Source organism: Panthera pardus, unplaced genomic scaffold (genome assembly GCF_024362965.1).
Source record: "Panthera pardus isolate Hobbes unplaced genomic scaffold, ASM2436296v1 HiC_scaffold_5, whole genome shotgun sequence".
Lineage (NCBI taxonomy): Eukaryota > Metazoa > Chordata > Mammalia > Carnivora > Felidae > Panthera > Panthera pardus.
Genome location: NW_026526980.1, coordinates 1,992,765 through 2,007,707, shown reverse-complemented (window position 1 = coordinate 2,007,707; position 14,943 = coordinate 1,992,765). Strand labels below are relative to the sequence as shown.

At 44.4% G+C, this 14,943-nt stretch overlaps 1 protein-coding gene and 1 long non-coding RNA gene across 42 annotated transcripts in view; one reads left to right on the top strand and one right to left on the bottom strand.

Annotated features, from left to right (window-relative positions):
• RBFOX1 (RNA binding fox-1 homolog 1) overlaps positions 1–14,943 on the bottom strand; it is a 2,061,409-nt gene that overhangs the window by 145,518 nt on the left and 1,900,948 nt on the right. The gene's annotated exons all lie outside the window — the stretch shown is intronic.
• LOC128774873 (uncharacterized) lies at positions 12,230–14,001 on the top strand. Its single transcript, XR_008419358.1, has 3 exons — positions 12,230–12,798; positions 13,287–13,636; positions 13,757–14,001. It is a non-coding gene; the product is annotated as an uncharacterized LOC128774873 (long non-coding RNA).

Genomic DNA, 14,943 nt, shown 5'->3' with positions numbered 1-14,943 from the left:
TCTATTCATCAGTGGGCTAATTTTTCCTGCACTGGTGGGTGGGGAGGAGTGTAAATATATTCTAAGAGATGGAAATACTAAGAAATATACTCTGAAAATAGAAATGACTTCAACTCCTCTCCAGTTTGCTCTTTACCTAGACAGCACATTTTTTTTCTTAAAAATGCCATATGGAAAATAGTGTGACTTTGTGGGCCATACTGTCTCTGTTGCATGGGAAAACAGCCACAGGCGGTATCTAAACAAATGAACGTGTCATGTTCCAATAAAATTTTATTTACCAAAAAAAAAAAAAAAAAGGCAGTGGGCCATAGTTCGGCATGATGGATGCTGGTCACTACTCTGGTCTACACTGTTTGATGGTCAGTACTGTGGTCTACACCGTTCTATTTGGCTGGGATTTAAAGAGCTCCCGCCTGTATAAAGGACATTTGTTAGAAGTGAGGCGTAAAGCATGAAGAAGACATACCCAGAGCCTGTGGGATCTCCTGGTATGGCAGGGGACAAAAATAAGGCATGACACAATTGAAACACAATGGGTGAGTTCTCTTACTGAAGGGCCTTCGGAAACATAATTCAACAAGAGGGGAATATGGAAAACTTCTTGGACAGTCTTATTCATCTTGGCAATTGTGTATTAGCGGGGCTCACAGGTCTAAAAGTCCAACTCTTAAAATGAAGAAAGAGAAATATCTAACCAGTCCTGGGCTCTTTCTCATCTGTGTCATTCAAGGCTCCAATAAGGAGAGGTAAGACTTGAAGTGGTAAGATATGTATGATAGCCATGACGATGGGTGACATCCTGTCAGAGTGTCCCTTTCTTCACCTGTGGGAGAGGAACAACAATGCAGCTCCCTTTCGGATCCCAGAGAAACAGAGGGGATTCTGCCCCAGAAAGTGCTTTGGCCACTTCAAAGTGCTGTGTATCTGGAGTCCATCATTTCCATTTTTCTTGGTTATGCTACTTAAAAAGCAAGGTTTGCTCACACGGCAGGTGACAGTATCTGATGTCTGATGACATCAGTCTGGCAACCAGAAAGACTCTTAGTGGAGGCCCTACACTTCAGCAGATGTGGATTCAAGGACAACTCCCACCGATTTCTCACTATGTCCTATTTCTTGGAGGAGATTTACTGCACCCAAAGAAATGAAGGCCCTGGTTTTGGTGGTCTTGCAGGTACCCATCAGGTCTCAAAGCCAAGACTCCGAGATTCAGGAGGGTGGGTTGAGCGAGGGGCCCTACCTTGGTAAGGGGTTCTTGGTCACCTTAGCAAGACGCAGGTTTTGTGGTCTGAAAGGCAAACAGGCTTGGGTCCAGGTGGAGGTGCAGAGAGCTCTGTGGATGCTACCTCAGTCTATCTCCAGGTACACCCTTCAGGTCACCTTTAAGTCACCTGGGGAAGCTTGCTGCAAATGCAGACTTCCGGTCCCCACTCCCAAAGTAACCACGTGTAACTGTAGACCCAAGATGAATCGTTTTAATAATCCTCAGGGGTGGCCCTGATGTGCTCTAACACCCTCATGGCCACCCCTTTTTACCCTGGGTAAGCAACAGTACGAGTTTACATGTCTGCAATGAGGAGAAACCAAATGTGGTTGATCTTGGACATGTGACTCTACCCCTTGACACCTCACCTCCCCTGGCTTTAAAACGGGGATTTGTGAAATCATTCATTCAAAGGCTATTGATTGACTACCTTCAATGTGACTGGAAAAGAACCAAGGGACAGGGGGAGGATTAAAACCCTAAGGCGGCCAAAGTGCTTACCAATGGCTTAAGGCATTTCCTGAGCACTCAGTAAACATTAGTCATGGAAATTCTTTAACTTCCCTCCATGCCCACCTTCCAAAAGCAGAATCACTGTTTAGAGGGCAAATTGCAAGCCTTGGGTTGGCTCTCTCTTGTGTATCAGGGTTTGTACATAGCTCCTGGAGTGCTCCTGATTTGCGGGGCATGCCTTTCTCTCTGATTAAAACTTCTGTCTAGAAAAGAGACTTTTCTGGTTTTAAGGTGGATGGGGTGGGGGTGGGGTAAAGGGAGGTCATGTTTCAGATGAGTTTCTCTTCTAAAAGTCAAGCAAGACTTCCTTCTGGGACCTCAGATGTGCCTAGCTTTTTCTAGGAAGTTATATATATGGAGAGAGAGAGAGAGATGTATAATGTACACATCATAATACAATCACAAAGTTGAATTCCAAGGCAGATGGAACATTCTGATGGGGAGGCTCACTGCTGACTGATTATTTGATGCTTTCGATCTTTTATATTGAATTTGAGATTACAAGCCTCCTTTTCCATTCAGCCCTGCCCTGCAGCTTTTCCTGACATTTTGTTATCTTTGCGTGAGCCTTTCAGGAAGGGCCTCTGAACCGTCCTCCTGTGCTGGCTGCCAGGGAAATAGGATTACTGCCTTATTCTTCAACATGGAGCAACCATGCTTCATTGAAGGTAAAATAAAATAAAACTTTGGAATATTTTTATTCAATTTTTCAAGAAACCTTTCAAGATGAGTAACAGTGGAGTTCATTTAGCATAGCTGCCCATGAGCATTTGCCTGGAATATGAATCCCATCTACATTTTTTAGATGCTTATCATATTATATGTTACTTTCATACACTTACTTCAAATGTGCTCTAAGAAAAGGCTACAGGCCCTGGCTCAGTAATTTGAGTGTGCACCAGGATCATGCGGGGAGCTCTTTAGAAATGCAGATTCTAGGGGTGCCTGGGTGGCTCAGTCTGGTTAAGCCTGTGACTTCAGCTCAGGTCATGCTCTCAGGGTTCGCGGGTTCAAGCCCTGTGTCAGGGCTCTGTGCTGACAGCTCAGCTCGGAGCCTGCTTCGGATTCTGTGTCTCGCTCTCTGTCTGCCCCTCTGCTGCTTGTTCTTTGTCTCTCAAAAATAAACATTAAAAAAAAAAAATAAGAAATGCAGATGCCAGGGTTCTAGCCTTTTCAGCGCCCTCTTCATCAGCTTGGAGTAGAGACAGGGAGGTGTCTGGGATGTTTACTTCTCAGGTATTTTTTGAGCCTATTGTTAAATATGACCCTTAATAAAAATTAAATAACATAAACTCACAATTAAATAAAATACGTAATAAATACTCAAAGCGCATTGCTTCCTAATTCTTTTAGTACATTTTACTATTTTCTATATGGTTTTTCTGGCTTTTGTACCTGAATGGCCGAGATACCATAAAACAGTGTTCTCCTGTATGTCTTTTGCCAACTCTGTGTTCAGTGACGAGGCACTGGTAGCTCGAACAGGACCAGGGTGGGAGTATTTACACCATGGAAATCGGCAAATGCTTCACCTCAGGCTCCTGAACACCTCCTGTCCTACCTCCTCAACCCCAAGCAGGTTGTTAAACACCTACCAGCATATCACTGGCTAGAGCCAGCAATATTCACCTGTAACAAGCCCATACCAGGCTATTTGAATAAAAGTAGGGTCTGGGCCACAGTTTAAGAAAATGCTGACAAAGCTTGAGAAAAGCCATCTCCCCACAAGTGATGTTGTCTTCTGGTCATTTTGCCAGTGGCTCTAAAACTCTTCTTGGCAAGAAGGTAGGGCCAGGTGTGGACAAAGGGCTAGATTATAAACTAAAGGATACCTAGGTTCCAGACCTGGTCTCAGGACTTCTGTGTGATACTGGGAAAATTAGTTAACCTCCCTGAAACCTCAGTTCCCACATCTGTAAAATGAGTTTTCAACCCTCGCTTTGCAGGTTCATGGTAAACAAGAGTGAAGTATAATATTATTAGAATGTAGCCTTGAGCCTGACTCCTAGTAATTGTTTAGTAAATAACATGTGTTTGATGACGACCATGGTGGTGATGGTGATGGTGGTGATGATGATGATGATGATTTTTAGGTGTTGGTAACAGAGACATTTGAGAGAAATCCCTTGAACTCATGGAAGTAGTTGATGGGTATTATGCTAACTTAGTAATCTGAAGCTAAGAAGGTTCTAGGAAGAAAAAACCAAATAAAAACCTTGATATCCATTTCAACTTCTTCATCTAAACAACTATATGCAAACAGTAACAGAAAATGCAGACACATAAAATATATTGACGGCACAGACTACTTCACGTTCATCCAATCACTTGTCCTCATGACACTTCTATGAAGTTGGTGCTGCAAATATGCCATTTTACAGATGAGGAAAATAAAGCTCAAGAGGAGGCCCATAGAGCTAGTACATATGAGAAGAGGTCCCAGAGCTAAGGCCTGGAGTTTGTAAACCAGTGTCCTTTCCTTCTTAGGAATGAAACTTTGTATCCACAAGAGATTGTTGAAGTTGAAAGCAAAATCAGGCTCATGAAGGAGAAATTGAAGGTCAAAGTTCCATATTAGATTACTTACGAAAAGCTCACAATATTCCAGAGTTATCTGTGACCTTTGAGGGAAATAATATGTTCCATATATTTATCCTGGGTGATATTACACCTGAGAAAGAAGGCTGAATTATACGAACAACTGACTCCATGAGTTAGGCTATTTCTGATCTTTAAGTACCATGGTTTTAATGAAAGGAGGGAAACTGACATTTTGACAGACAGGATAGGGTCAGAGAAACAGGACCAGAAGCAGCATCGAGAGACAGGTTTGAATCCTGGCTCTGATATCTGGATGAAGAGCTTCGTGACCCTGGGAAAAACCTGAGCTTCATAAACAGTAGCAATAATACTTAACTTGTAGGATGTCATGAAAATTCTATCGAAGTACATATTTAAGTGCTTAGCATAGTGCCCTAGTAAGCAAAACAATAAGCAAGTGTTACATTTTTTCTTTTAGTTCAGAATTTCATAGCTAGGTTCAACAAATATTCACTAAGTGTAAGGGCTAGGTACAATTCTTGATGCTAGAAACGGATAATGGAGAAAATAGACAAAAATTCCTCCTCAAGGAGCTTATCTTCCAGTGGGGGAGAAAGTGATAAGCAATACTACAGTAAATAGAACATGGCAGAGTATGTTGAAATGTAAGCACTATGAGACAAAGCATTGAATATGAGGACTGGGGTGCTAGGGAGGGTTTGAAATTTTTAGTCAATGGTTTTGGAGAAGGTGACATTTGAGTCAAAATTTGACAAAGACTGTTGAGCCATGAGGACAGGTCAGGCAAGAATAGTCCAGACACAGGGACAGACTGTGCAAAGGTCCTGAGGTAGAAACATGAGGAAGAGTGAGTCCAGTGCAGAGTGATCATAGGGAAGCAGATAGGAGATGATGTCAGATGTATAACGAAGCGTCATGTAATAAGGCCTTCCAGCCTACTGCAGGAACTTTGGCTTTAAAAAAATAGCTTTATAACTTTTGAAATATATTTAGATTTACAGAGATGTTGCAAAGATACCAATCCAGCTCATCCAGCTTTCTCTAAAGTTAACATCCTACCTAACCCTGTGTATTCATCCAAACTAAGGAGTTAACATTCACGTATTATTAACTACAGAGTTTATTCAAATTTTCCCAGTTTTTTCCACTAATGTCCTTTTTCTGTTGCAGAATCCAATCTTGGATATCAAGTTGCATTTATGGGAGGATTTTGGCTTCTACTCTGAGAGAAATGGGTGAGCCACCAGAGGGCTTTTAACAAAGGAGGGAGATAAAATGACTTACATTTTAGTAGGATTTCTGGGTGTTTTCTTTCTCTACTTAAATCTGAGTTGAGAAGAAGAGGACGGGAAGATTACTTGAATTGTAATTTAATGGGCTCTCACTTAAACCCCCCTTACGCCACCCCTGAGAATAGCAAATGTCCTTTATCAGAGTTTTACCAAAAGAAATGGCCAAAAACAATTATCAGGCATTTTATAAATACAAAATGCTATGTTAGTGCTAAATAATAAGCATAATATTCATTTCCTTAGTGTTCCACTTGATTTTTATTGCTGGAAATGCTAATTGTCCCAACATCTTGGATTTATGTTACTCCTTTCTCCCTAATAGCCAAGTATTTTCCACTTGTATTTTCTTAATTGTCTGAACTAATAAGCTTGCCTGGTTAGAACACGGTGATAATGTGGCCAAAATTACCAGTTTGATGTCAGGCCTCTGGCTTTGCATAAGAAAATGAAACAAAATAAAAGCACTCTGCAACCATAAAAATTGTCCCAAATCGGGGCTCGTTAAGGTGTATGTTAGGTGCTTGGCTTAAAAAGGGTGGGGCCTAAAGGTGCCTGAATCCCTGGTCCGAATTCACTGACATGCAAAATCAGCTGCTTACCTCCAGAGCTGGTATGCTGTGAGCGCCCTTCTATTTCTGATGAGACACAGACAGGCTAAACGTGTTCCTCGGGCTACCTGTTCCAATAGCTCATAATTCAGAAGCTGAGCTCAAGAACTTGAATTTCTTAGTTCAGATTTTTTCTGTATCCCTGCTGTGCAACCATGAGTGTATTAGCTAACCTCTCTGTGCTCAGGCTGCTAATCAGTGAAATTGACTTTTACAGAAGAGTACGTAAGACCCAGGCTTGCTGCGAGGGGGGAAAATCATGCACAGAAAGCATTTAGTACAGTGCCTGGAAGATAAGTGTTGGTGGTTAGATGTTCCTGGTATGCTGATGCTGTGTGGTCACTTTGCTGGTGGCTTTGCTTCTCTAGCCTTATCCTACAAGATATCATGTTGAATTGAAACTATCTGTCACTTTGCCCATCACTAAACTGTGACCTCTGAAAGGATAGGGTCTGGGTCTTTTATTCTTTGTCCCCAGTGCCTGGTGCAGAGCCTGGCATACACTGATGACTTCTGAGCAGAAGCGGACTCTTCCAGAAGAGCCCCCAGGTGGACGGTCTGGACTGCCACTGAGTATGGAGGTCACCATCTATGAGAAACCTTGTCTCTTCTTGTCCTCTAGAACCAGCCTCCTTGCCCAGGGGTCCACCAAAGCTGGGTTGTGGTTGTCCAAACATGTGGACGGAGGAAGCTCCCTCCATTCTGCGGTAAGAATGTCCTTGCAGCTGGGGCTTAGGACACAGCTGCATCCAGGCAGACTCCCAACAGCACCTTCCTAAATGAGCTATGCATCCTAACCCCGAGGTCCTGGCCACTTGGAGATCTTCGCTGGATTAGTGACTCCTGCCACCCTTTTTTCTTCCTTCCCAGCAGGGTTCAGCATCGCCTGGGGGCCTGTAAATCTAACTTTCATATTTAGTTGTTATTCAAAAGCTGTTATTTACAAAATTGTCGACACTGGAAAATTCAGAAACAAAAAAGGAAGGAAGCAAGCAAGGAAGCAAGCAAGGATGGAAAGAGGGGAGGGTCTTGCTTGTACTGAAATATCTCATTTGCTTAGTGAGAGGACAGAGGGCATATGTCAGAGGATATTTGAGAGCGGTGAACAGGTCACATGAACACAAAAGAAAACAAAGAGATGGGGCCTTGGAAATGCTCGAGACATAAATCTTATGGGTCATGAACTATGGATTTCTCCTCTCTGCTTCTGCGGTGCATATTAAGAATCGAGTTGAGGTTTAGTTCAGATTTTGCCATAAAAAAGCATCGTTATCAATTAACAATGACCTGCTGGTTACTCAGGCCATTGGTCTTGCCAAGGCCATGCCCTGAATCCCAGCCCTGCACCTTCTCTGAAGACACCCTGGGGCTTCAGAAAATGCTTCTGAAAAATGTATTCTGAAATCTTCTACCTTTCAATGCTTAAATCCTACACCTGTAGATGTTAAAGAAATATTCTTGTTTTGGTTTTTGTTTTTAAATCTTCTCTAACTGTAAAAGAGTATCATGTTCTCACAGACAAGGGACTAAAGAATCATTCTTGGGAATAAGTAGTAAAATTCCACTATGGAAAAAAAAAAGGCACAGACTCAGAGTGGAGAAGATCTGAAAATAGAGCATAAGGATCAGGCCATAATAACACCATAAAGATATTTCTCTACTGTGCTGACATGGGAGTGAAAAGGGGAGGGAAGATTATATGGTTAATATACAGAAGTGGATGAAATCTCATCAAGGGATTGTAGGGAAGGGAGACACTTCTGCCCCGAACATCAGAGAGGGTGGAAGAATGGAATATGGAGGCACAGGGCCTTTGCACATGCTATTTCCTCCGCTGAAACATTCCCTCAAGGGGGATGAATGAATGGCTCTTCATCCTCATGTCTCAACAGAAACGGTTCTCCCTTACAAAGCCTTCCCTGACCACATTGTCTGAAGAGTAAGTTGGTAAGGAAACTCTCCAAAGCAACAATAATACACAAGCCTTGCCAACTTTGTGGTGCAAATACTCTCACCGTGGCTGATTTCAAGCTATAGACATGATGTCACAGAAAACACTGATGGGAAATCAATGCTCACAACTGGCTCTTGCCAGTGTCTTCAAACACCCCATTGACCTAGCTGAAATTACCCCATGTATGTAGTTACTTATCGACTGTCTCCCCCCATATGATGTAAGCTCAGCAGGTTGGAGGTCTTGCTGGTGTCAGTCGCCACTGTGTCCCCAGAATCTAGTATCTGGTACCCTAAATAGTCCTTATCTGGGTTCCCCATACTTGCCTCAGGACTTGGAAACCCTCTGCATGTAGTGGTCTGGGGCCACTATTGGGCTCATCTCATTTTTCTCCCTTCTCTTGGTGCTCCTTGCGGTCCAAAACCTAAATTCATTGCTCCTTATCTGTGGAGCACTTTTTTCAGTTGGTTGAGGTGGGAATTTAAGTCTAGCCCCTGTTACCCCACAAGGGTTAAGGGGGCGGAAATCCTGGAAGTATTTTTTGTGTGGATGAATGTGGATGTCTATGTCTGGGTGAAGGGGACAGTCACTGTGGTTACCGGGAATGTTCAAATGCAGAATGACATCTGAAAACTCACCATCTGTGCCCTCCAGTGAGTCCGGGGGCATTGTGCATGTTCTAGAAATTTCTAGGGCTTCCTACTTCTGTTAGGTCAGGATTAAAAATTGGAATCCTTTTTTGAGCACTGTTTGTTAATATGAAAAGCATCATTTAATTAGGACTAATATAAGATGCCCTGTAGAGTGATAATTTAATAATTCGGCCGTTTTATTTATACAGTGCCTCCAGGCTCCTCATTAAAAATGAAAGAGACATTCGATGGGACGACGTGGCTTTGCCGCTGCAAACATTCCAAGTGCTCTCAGATCATAAAGCCCACCCTCTGGGCATCATGAGAGCCATCTCCCTAGCCTGGGAGCAGATATTTGTGTCGCCAAATTAACCTTCATGGATGGGGGAGTCCCAGAAATCACTTGTTTACCCTGACACTTAAGGGTAGTCTCTAGAACAACCAAAAAGAAAGGAAAGAAGAAGGAAGGAAGGAAGAAAAAGAAAGAAAGAAAGAAAGAAAAGAAAGAGAAAAAAAGAAAGGAAGGAAGGAAGGAAAGAAGAGAAAGAAAGAAAGAAAGAAAGAAAGAAAGAAAGAAAGAAAGAAAGAAAGAAAGAGAAAGAAAACAAACACAAACTCTGGAGGGGTCCACCCAAGAAAGCATTACCCTGATTGCTTCAGAACTCTCATGGAGCTTCCTCTTGCTCTTGGAATTAAATCTGAACTCCTGGCTTGGCTAGCAAGGACCTGCCTTTACAATTTCATTTCTAGAACGTCTTACAGCCTCAGCTCTCTGCTTTCATTCTCCCAAAACCATCAGGGGCTTTCCCACCTCAAGGCCTTTGCATACGTGGGCTCCCCTCCCTGGCACCTCTTCCTTCCGCTGTTTGCCATAACTGGATCCTTCTCATCCTTAGTCATCAGCTTAAATATCACCTCCTCAGAGCATTCTCCCTGCCCACCCCACATGATGCAGCACGGCTCTTGTGTGTTTCTCTCGTGTCACCTGCAAAACTAGCAAGTACTTTGATGCGTTTGTTCAGCCTCCTGGAATGTAAGCTCTGTGATGGCAGCAGCTTCTTGGTCTCATTCGACATACTTCCAGAACCCATAAACGTGGGTTGTTGATGGTAAATACTTCATTAATCATTAACGCAGAATTAAGTGGGTTTCTAGTTAACAGTGTGGCCCAAAAGTGCCATCATGCCTGGATGGCCTCTCTGCTTTCTGCCAGTCTGCCGCCGGGCTGATGACTCACCATCGAGACGAACATGGTGGCGGCACATGCGGGAGCGACAAGTCCGCTCGCCTTGTGATGCATCAGACGTGGGAAACAGGGATGAGCGGAAGCAGCAACTATGGCTGGAGAGGAGTCCCTGGTGCCTTACCATGAGCTCCCACTGTGAGCACCCTGCTCACTGCCCCGGTGAACGTGTCTGCCGTGGCAATGCTCTACGCCATGAGACTGGGATAAGGCTTTGGAGGCTGTGGGCTGTGCTTCACTCACCTCTCTATTCCCAATGTTCAGCACCAGATTTAAAGGCTGTTTGAAAAAAACTAAGTGTGTGTGTGTGTGTGTGTGTGTGTGTGTGTGTGTGTGTGTAGGGGGGAAGAGATGGGTGGCTGGGAGGGGGAGAAGGTAGAGAACAATTTGGTTTGTTCCGGGATATTTTGCATGGTGAATAGTCCCGCTTATTTCTAACATGGTACAGAGTAAGTTCTCTTACACAATTCCAAACGAGTCAAGGCGCCACTCCTGAGTCAACGCTAAGACGGGCTTAGTCAAGTCTGTCCCTGACGCCTGGGATTTGGTCCGTCACTAAAGAAGCAAAACCAAACAGGCACGTGGCTGCTGATACCATCCATCCTGTTTTGTCTCCTCCCAGGACAGATTACTCTTCTGCCTTAAAATACACACAACCTTCCTGTTCATTAATCACTGTAACTGTTTCAACTTCTTACCAGCCAACCCAAGAACAATAGCAAACAACCATGAAACCTGTTTCCACCTGCATAAAAAACAGAACACGTGAGGTATCTGAATCGCAAACTTCAAAACACAAACTAAATAATTTAAAAGTCTAATTTCTAGAAGCACATGCTTCCTAATGGTACAGCTATTTTCATGCCTGCCTTGATTCTGATTCTAATGCTGCCAGCCATGTGGTAAGTTCACTGCTAATATATGAAAGGGATTATTTGCTTTATTTTTTCTGCAATAAATTATGTTGGTCTTTTAAGGATCTCTGGCTTGCGAAAGGGATGAAATACATAGATTCATGAATCCTTTTCTTTCCTTCTTTCCTCTCCTCCCCCACCTCCTTCCTCCTCTGTTTCTCAGTCTTGGCATATAATGGAAGGCAAGGTGTGCACTTAATAAATTATGTTTGCAGGAGCAGTGGGGCCACCTGACACAATTACGCACTTGTTGAGTTAGTGGCCACTTATAAACAGACTTTGTAAGCCATCCCACTTCATACTGAAAGGTGCTAATGCATCATAATGATCTAGCAGGTTGCCTGCTGAATTTTACAGCATTGCACACTACATTAACCTTTGGTTCCGCTGATATTTATGACCTTATAAGAAAGTATTTATCAAGCTGAAAGCCAATATGCAGTGCTCGTGTTTTAGCTAGTGCTGGGTAGAAACCGTTATCATTCCTTTCTTCAGGCATTTTAAATCACTCTGAGATAATGCTCGGCTCTGGCGAGAGTTCGGGAAACAGGGCACTCCCGTGCAGTCTTGTTGGGAGTTTAAATTGGTATAATCTTTCTGGAGGGTGATTTTTTAGTTTTATCTGACTATCAAAAGCCTTTAAAAATGTGCATTTTTACTCTTTGACCCAGCAGTTCTACTTCTGGGAATTTATTCTACAGAAACAATCGGGGAAGTGTGCAAAGATGTGGGCGAGAGGAAATTCATTACAGTGATATTTGCTGCAGTGAAAAATGGGAAACAACCTACGTGTGCAACGACAAGGGACTGGCTAAATCAACAACCTACGTATCCAACGACAAGGGACTGGCCACATACACTCAGTCCAATCCAAACAATGCCGGCCACAAAACACAAAGAAGCCACCAGAGGGGGGAAACGTCAGAATAAATTAAATGACTTGGAAAGATATAGATGATATTTTCCATTATAGATCAGGTCACAAAACAGGATGGCATATATCATCTTTGTATTTTTATTTATTTAAAAAAATTGGGGGTGCCTGGGTAGGTCAGTCAGTTACGTGTCCAACTTCGGCTCAGGTTGTGATCTCACTGTTCCTGAGTTCGAGCCCCACGTCGGGCTCTGTGCTGACAGCTCGGAGCCTGGAGCCTGCTTCCGATTCTGTGTCTCCCTCTCTCTCTGCCCCTCCCCCGCTCATGCTCTGTCTCTCTCTTTCAAAAATAAGCAATAAAAAAAAAGACATTAAAAAATTTTGTAAGACGCTGCAACAGTCCAAAGAGGATAAACAACCAGGTGGTCAATGCAGTGATGGTGGCAACTGTGGTGATGATTATTATTTGCTTTTTTGGGTTTTCTCTCTTTTCTGTAATGAATAGGACTTATTTGCATAGTTTAGGAAAGTCATAAGGGATAGAGTTTTGTTTGTCTCTCCATCGGCAGTGTGTAACACAGGGTCAGTAATGAATTTTTTTTTTTTTTAATGAGCTCAGAGTCATGGGATAATGGTAATAATTGCTTCTATTTTTATGACACTTCCTGATTTCTAAAGCATGCTCACATCTGATTTCTCCCGTGAGCCTCAAAACAGTTCTGTCGGGCAGTGCGGGGGACTCATATTTCTGATTCTTCTCCCAGAGGCAGAGACAGAGACTCAGGGGATGTGTATGCCTTGCTGATGGTCACAGAGCCTCAAAATGCAGAGGTGGGACCGTGTACCAAGTCTTCAAGCTCCTGAGCCCATGGTCTTTCCGCCCCACTGTGTGCCACCACCTGGAAACGAAGGCCAAGAAGAACAATACAGCAGCCACAGGTAAATCAAGTCGCTGTGAAGGTCATCTCTTCCATTTGGGCTACTTGGCTTAACTGTAAACGCACTGGGTCAGAGGCAGACAGAGAGTGGAGACAGAGTACCCCAGGCCCTGGGAAACAGAACAGACCTGTCCGGGGCCCATTAGCAGGGCTTGCAACTTCTGGAGGTTGCAGGCAGAGGAAGGGCTCGTGCTGGGGTTTTGATGTCTTCCGGAATTATCGACTAATGTGTGTCTGTTGGGCAGGGAGATGAGATCAAAGCCTCCTGCAGAGTGGGAAGGTGGAGGCCTGGCCTCGAGCCAGGGGGTCAGGGGGCCGCAAAACCCTGCCTCCGCTGCCCCCCCCCCCCAGCTGCCTGGACCCTGCCCTTCTCACTGGTGGGCTCCTTTCCTCAAAGGGAACTGCAGTTTCAAGAAAGGGGCGGGGGGCTCCCATCCTGTCAATGTTGGCAGAAACGGCCTTTCCTTTAACTGTGTTCCCTCCGTCCAGGTAACTACTCCAGTTCCCGTTGGCTCTCTGCAATTCAGAGGGGCCCTAAGAAAAATGTAATTCCTGCCTGGAATGATAATCAGAACAACCTTTATTTTTCATGCCTGCTCTTGCCCAAACACTGTTTGATGCAATCTCAAGATATTACCTTGCTTCAGCCTCACAACAGCCCATTTCACTCACTCATTCACTCATTCATTCATTCATTCATTCAGCACACTTTCCCTGAGCAGCTACTTTGAGCAAAGTTCTGGGGACACGGGGGTGATGAACTAAACACAGCATGGAGCTGCTTTGTGGCTGACAGGCCCACATAAGCAACCTAACAAAGAAAATGATCGCCAGTTGTGGTAAGTGCCATAAAGCAAACAAATTCAACAAATACCTTGGCTGTATTAGTTTTCTGGGGCTGCCGTGACCAATTACCACAAATTCAGTGCTTGAAACAATATAAATCTCTACTTTCACAGTTCTGGAGGCCAGACATCCACAATCAAGGTGTTGGCTGAGCCACGCTCCGTCCGAAGGTACTAGAGGACAGTCCGCCCTTGCCTCTTCCTGTCTGATGGCCCTGGGGTGCCCTGGCCTTCTCTGCATTGTACATGCATCACCCCAACCTCTGCCTCTGTGCTTGTTTGGTCTTCCTCTCTCTGTGTCTCACCTGGCCTTCCCCTAGAGCTGCCAGCCATTGGAGTTAGTGTGCACCCTAGCCCAGTATGACCCTCGTTTAACTTCCACAATTATATCTGCAAAAACTATTTCCAACAAGGTTGCCTTCGGAGGTCACAGGTGGACATGAATTTTTGGGGGGAGGGGCACTATGTAACCCAGGCCATCAAGTTGGGTCCATTTGACACAACAGACTACACGGCTACCAAGTGTGTGGACACATGTTGGTCTGCCCCCAGGCCTCGCTCCCCTTTGTCATTCTCCCCTACAGCAATCCTGATCAGGCGGCTTTCACCCCCGCCCAAGGACAGAGATGAGAAACACACAGCCCTTGTCTTAGGAGTCAGCTTGGGTTCAGCTCGGACTCTCCTGTTCTCGTTTTCCTCCTCCACAGAATGAAGAGTTTCTCTCCCGCTTCACAGAATCACCAAGAAGGCAGAAGGAAATAAAGAATGTGGGACACACAGATCCTGCGCGGCAACTATTAGGTACTCCGAAAATTACAGGTGTTGAGAAACCCTCCAGAGACGGTTCTCCATTTCGATGTGCATAAGGCTATACTCGACCGGCTGCGTTCCTGGGGGCACACAGACCATTCAACCCTCCCAGATTCACCTGTCTTCTCTGAAAAAGGGAAAGACAGCTCTATCAAGGGGTTCTGGGGGTCACGTGATAAAGGCACAGTGGCAGCGGATGGGTCCTTGGCAATGGCAGCTGCTGCCATCACTATTGTATCAGGAACAGGCCTATAAGATACATCATACTTTCCAGCAGATCCCAATGCCTCCCAGAGTTTGATACTCTGCAGTCTAAGTGAGCAGTGAGTGGGCCGCTGAACTGGTTTGCAAAGGCTTGCGTGAAGGTAAGTGTCTGGTCGGCTGTGTTAAGCCTCACCATGGGATGTGTTAACACCGGATTCCTGCTGGCCTCCCACCTGTGTCCCAAGGCACAAACCCAGTAGCTCAGGGGCTGTGCCTCTTTAACCTCA